At 34.2% G+C, this 5,571-nt stretch overlaps 1 protein-coding gene across 1 annotated transcript in view; it reads right to left on the bottom strand.

The window, feature by feature from the left end:
- LOC106470983 (vacuolar fusion protein CCZ1 homolog) overlaps positions 1–5,571 on the bottom strand; it is a gene marked incomplete at its 3' end in the record, with an annotated part of 74,023 nt that overhangs the window by 48,086 nt on the left and 20,366 nt on the right. The window lies entirely within an intron of this gene.

Raw genomic sequence — 5,571 nt, 5'->3', positions numbered from 1 at the left:
GGAAAATGATAGCTTCCAAAACATATATACCTCCACTGACACTAATAGCTAGAATTCCACACTGAGAAGGCGAGGGGGCCAGTGAGGACAGAGATCATACAGAAAGCATCTGCAGAGAACAAATATGTACCACAGTGGAGAACACCACACTACATCCAGAAGCAAATATGCTCTTAACCCAAAACTACAAAAAATTGAAAAGGGTGGAATATAATACAAGTATGATGATCCAGCCTCAACCAAACAGCCGAGGTTCTACAACTCGGGTTGGATTTAAGGGGTCATGGTACCCATATCCCACGTTGATGGCCAGGCCAGTTGTACTGCAGATATATACATCCTTGTGATAGGATCCCTACCAGTAACCATAGAATGATGTGTTTCGAACCACTGGATTTATGAAAGAAAGAAAGCAACACCAAAATGGACAATCATTCTGAAGAAGTCCAAAAGGCAACATCCCAGGTCTGGATTGACAGGATCATATGCCATACTCCACCAAAATCCAGAACTCACCCAGTCTGGATTTTCAAACAGTTGCATTCAGATTTTGAGGAGATAGTGGACCCCCTGCATGAACAACATAAGACCTGACAGTGTTCATAAGAGGGTCCAAGCACCTCCCACCAGATAGCTAAGCATCAAATCTGGACTGGTTTTACGAGAAGGCTCTCACATAGGTTGGTCCTGCTTCTACCGACATCTGGGAAAAAACTTCCAGGGATCCAGGTAGGAGGGTCCCCAATTTCGGCCTCTTCTCCAAGAGTGAAAAAACTCAACACTCTGAAGGTAAATCCTCCATCCACCACCCCAGCTACTGGGAACTGGGTGTAGTAAGGACTCCCGAGCTTCACTAGTAAAAGTATGGGGGGGGGGGACATAAGCATTGGGGAGTCGAGGCTGGAGACAGTGCAACCGGTGAACCACATTCCCTTGATTTTAAAAGCAATAATTATCTTGACTGATTCAGCTCTAAGATCAGCAGGGACTGGCAAAATCCCCTTTAGCTTTACTCATGATAGTTCATGAGTAGCATTCCATTAGAAATATTGTAATATGATATCACCATCCAGAATTGTGTCCAGATGGTCTTATGGAACACCTCATCTTGACAGAGTCCATTGCAACCAAGAACCAATATATAGGTTGCTAATGCAGAATTTAAGTACAAGCATACTCTACAGGGCAACACTCGCCACTGAGTGGGATCCAAAAAAAATCAATAGGGACCCTAGAAGAGAAACAAACAATAACTGTAAGTCAGATAAAACGTTACTAACCACCCTGTTAAAATATAGTACAGGTAGTCAACACAGCCACAGGGGTGGAAGACGAAGAGGAAACTGCCAGATCGTGAAAGTAATGAGATATGAATGTATTGGGAGAAGTCCACATACAGGCCCGCAAAATATCTCCCGAGAAGAAGGACGGAAACGATTAAGAGAACCAATGGAATGAGGAGTGGAAGGAGGGGGCCTTGAGACACGAGGGGAAGAACATGCAGAAGTACAAGTGGAAATAGAATATGGTCGAGCAGCCAAAGACGAGAAAGAAGACTGCAAACGTGCTGTATCAACTTTGTCTTCTAAAGATTTTGGAATTCCAGCAAATAGTTAAGACCGAAGAAAAGGTGCTTCCCATAAATCTCAAAGAGCAAAAGAAGCATAGTGAATACTCTCCAAAAATGCATTACAACTCAACAAGTCCCAGCAACAGACCAACCACAACACCAAGGCAAGTTCTGAAGAGGACAAACATGTCATAATAGTGACCAGTAAATGGCCCAGTTCATCGTCAAATTGTTGAGGCGATCAGTGATATGCTTCATACAAAAGTTGAAGGGAAGAGAAGTATCTTAAAACATTAAGAAGAGTCAAACGAATCCGCAAAAATTGCGACCTGTTAAGAGAGATAACAGGTTCGTACCTGGCATCCCATAGATCCAACCTTTGATGATACGCCAGGGCATGTTGTTCAGATAAATAAGGGGGGGATAGCAAAACCGACATAATTATGTTGCAAACGTCACTGCTTGCACAGCAATATCAGGAGGAGGAGGAAAAACTAAGTAATCCCCTTGAGAACAGTTGGACAACAAAGCACGGTAGACTCAAAAGCAACTGGTTGCATCTCCAAAACGTCACAAACACGTGTAACTAACTGGAGAAAAAGAGACAGAAGGTGGCTGATCAGATGAGTCCTCAGGAGAGTGCCCCCCCCCCCAACTACTGACCACTAATAGATAACAAAGGGGGAATAGACAAAGGCTGAGTAACCTCCGTGCTTGAAACCGTTACATGGGAATTCATGTCCCTTTTCTTTTAAATAAAAAACAAAAAACAAATTCAATGAAATGTGTCTATGGATAACAAAATGAAGAATTCCCGATTATTAAAAAGTGAAAACTAAGAAAATGTAAATCATGAAATGTTAGTCTGAATGCTCGCACTTTGTTGAGAAAAAGTGATTTTATTGTCTGCATACAGTGCTTATATACAGTACCTGCATAGAGGGTGTGTTGGGGCCAGCATAAAGTTTTGCAAATTAGATATTGCCAAGGTCAGTCGAGTGGGGTATATAAAGACTGGAACAAGCAAACACAACGTTAGATGGCAATGATGAAGATCGAGAAATAACTATTAGTGTAAGCAGAGGTAAGTATGTTTTGGAATTATGTTTATTTTATTGTGGTTTGACAATATATTCACAACAGATATTGATATTTCTTATGCTTTTACACAAATATGATTATTTACAATTACCCTTAGAAATAATCCACCTTAAATTAAAAGCACAATAATGCAAATTCTCAAGCCTGTTACATCCTGAAAAATACACAACTACTACTTCACAAGCACTGAAGTAGTAATATATAATAAATTGAAATAAATAGCTTACTCTAATGAGTAAAAAAGACAGAAGATGCCAATTTTATATATGCCAATAAATTAACCTAATATTATATCAATACATATTTCTTCTACATTATCAAAAACTATTTTTGATTTAGAACTTTCATGTAGACTGAATATTAACCTTTCTCTTACTTATATGCTGTTCAGCTGTTGCCACCTAACATCACCAAGTAAATACAAAATGATATTTGATACTGCAAATTGCACAATATTACACACCAACATTAAATATTCATTCTATAAATACTAATAAAAGTGTGAAACACTTAAGATGTAATGCTCAAAAAGTGGTAAAATATTCAACACTGAAATTAGTGTAAAAGCAATGAACCTTTCTTAAGAGAAAAATACTCATTAACAAATAATACTCTCAAAGTCTAGACATTAAATAACTGTAATCATAAATTCTGAAATGTCTATTTACACATTCCACTGATAATTATCAAGAAATACCATGCTTTTATTATTTTTCTTATTGTGTACACATCAAAATTCTATTATTACTTTAAAGTGGTTAAGATATCTAGAAAATACTAGCATGCTACTTCATTTATTAGAAATATGAAAATGTTTGAAAGTATAAACAATAACATTCTCCCATAAAACAATAAACTTTTAATATGTACATTATTACTAAACTTTAGAAACAATATAATAAATTTTACAAGTAACAGTCTTATAGTCCTATGCATAAGAACGTTTTTTCACATTGCACTTGTTAAGCTAGTTATAACTCACAAATTATCTCTGGAAATAATGCAACTCAGAACCAAAATTTTAGGATTCTAACATGGTAGGACAGAGAAAAATATAGTTTCTCTCCTTCAAATAACAATATGTTATTACAAAGGAAATACTGCATTAAAGCAAAATACTTTTGAACATAACACAAAAATACAATAGAAAACTAAAAGTGACTTACAGTGATGAAAATTACATCAATGTTACATAAGTTTAAGCAATTTATACCACCACACCAACATGAACATTTTACTTACTGATATAATACTAAGAATTTCAAATTATTACAGTCAAACTAAGATACATAAAACTGAATTTACATTAACAAAAAAAGCTAAAAATTTACCAATATATAAAACATTATACATTAGCCTCATATCAGCAAACCTTATTTATCAAATTAGCCTCTACACCACCTGAAATTCAAGAAAAAAGGAATCTTCAGAGAAGTCATGTCACAATAAAATGACTTGCGACTGCGACTATCCTTTATTACATAATATACATCACAAGTGCTATTATAGAGTGAGAAATTTAATTTACAGTAGGAAAAACAAATTGAATTGGAGATAAGCAAAAAGCAACCAGCACATTTTTCCTGATAAAAAAGGTATGTTAAATTAAATTAGCATTTTCATAATCTCTTTACATAGGAAAACACGATTAAACAGATGACAACACTTCAAACGAAAGTAAAAATAACTAAATAAAATCAATTATTGTTATAAATGCAAGTAAGAAATAATCAAAATGAATGCTACAAAGAGAAGTAAAAAAAAAATGAAATCAGTTATTACAATGCCCAAATATTAAAACAAAACACATGCTGACCAGTATAATTTGGAGATAAGTATCATCAACTAAAATTAAAATCCATACAGATATTTTTCAGGAAACATGTTTAATACTCCAAAACACTTAATCAGTAACACTTGTTGCAAGGACACTTAGAACATTAATATAATTACAGAATTAAGGAAAAACAAAACAATTGTATGTTTCACAAATACATCACCTATTCAAGACCAGGATTTCATCATTAAAGGCATCATCATGATAATGCCTTTAATGGCAAAACCATGGTTGTGACTAAATGATGTATTTGTGAAACATTCAATTTTTTTATTTTTCCTCAATTCTGTAATTATACAATTTCCTCAAGTACCGACAGTTTCAAGCATCAATTATATTAATATAATCTTGTCAAACTTAGCAATTATCTCTAATACATAATGTGTAACCCAGTTACAGAGAAACAAAACCAGAGGAAGTTAAAATCATTCACAGTTTAAAATCAAATGACATAACAACTCAAAAGACAGAAAAAACAATGTATGTAACAAAACAATTGTAATATCAACATAACAAAGTCACTTTTAAACACATTCTAGCAATTTGCATAATATAAATACATATTTACATTTCATATAATAAAGAAAATTTATGACATATAATTGTCAACATTTTAACTATAATTTTACAGGGATGCAACATATCAGGCTTGTATGTAGTATCATTTGAAAGACGGTTTCTAATCTGTGAGATTAAAAGCCAACACACATTGTGCGAAGCACAATCAGCATGCAAAATATGCTAATACCATGTGGGTCTGTGGGTATGCCCCAGAAAATTTTCAATAAATAGGTGCTATGAGATTAAATCTAGAAGCAATTAAATATAGCTTAAAAAATTGCATGGCTGTTCATGTAAAATCCACAAACTTCCAATGAAAAGTCAACAAATCATCATTCTGTTGTAACTCTGTAGGAGAACTAGACTTAAATTAGCATAAATATGTATGTTTTATTATAGTAACATGCAGAGTAGTTATTAATTGTTAAATTATATTACTAATTCAAACAACTCTACACAATAATAGTATATTAGCTATTTCAATTACTGGCTATCACATACA

Source organism: Limulus polyphemus, unplaced genomic scaffold (assembly GCF_000517525.1).
Source record: "Limulus polyphemus unplaced genomic scaffold, Limulus_polyphemus-2.1.2 Scaffold4336, whole genome shotgun sequence".
NCBI classification, from domain to species: domain Eukaryota; kingdom Metazoa; phylum Arthropoda; class Merostomata; order Xiphosura; family Limulidae; genus Limulus; species Limulus polyphemus.
The sequence above is the reverse complement of the archived record's forward strand: the minus strand, read 5'-3'. Positions and strand labels throughout refer to the sequence as shown.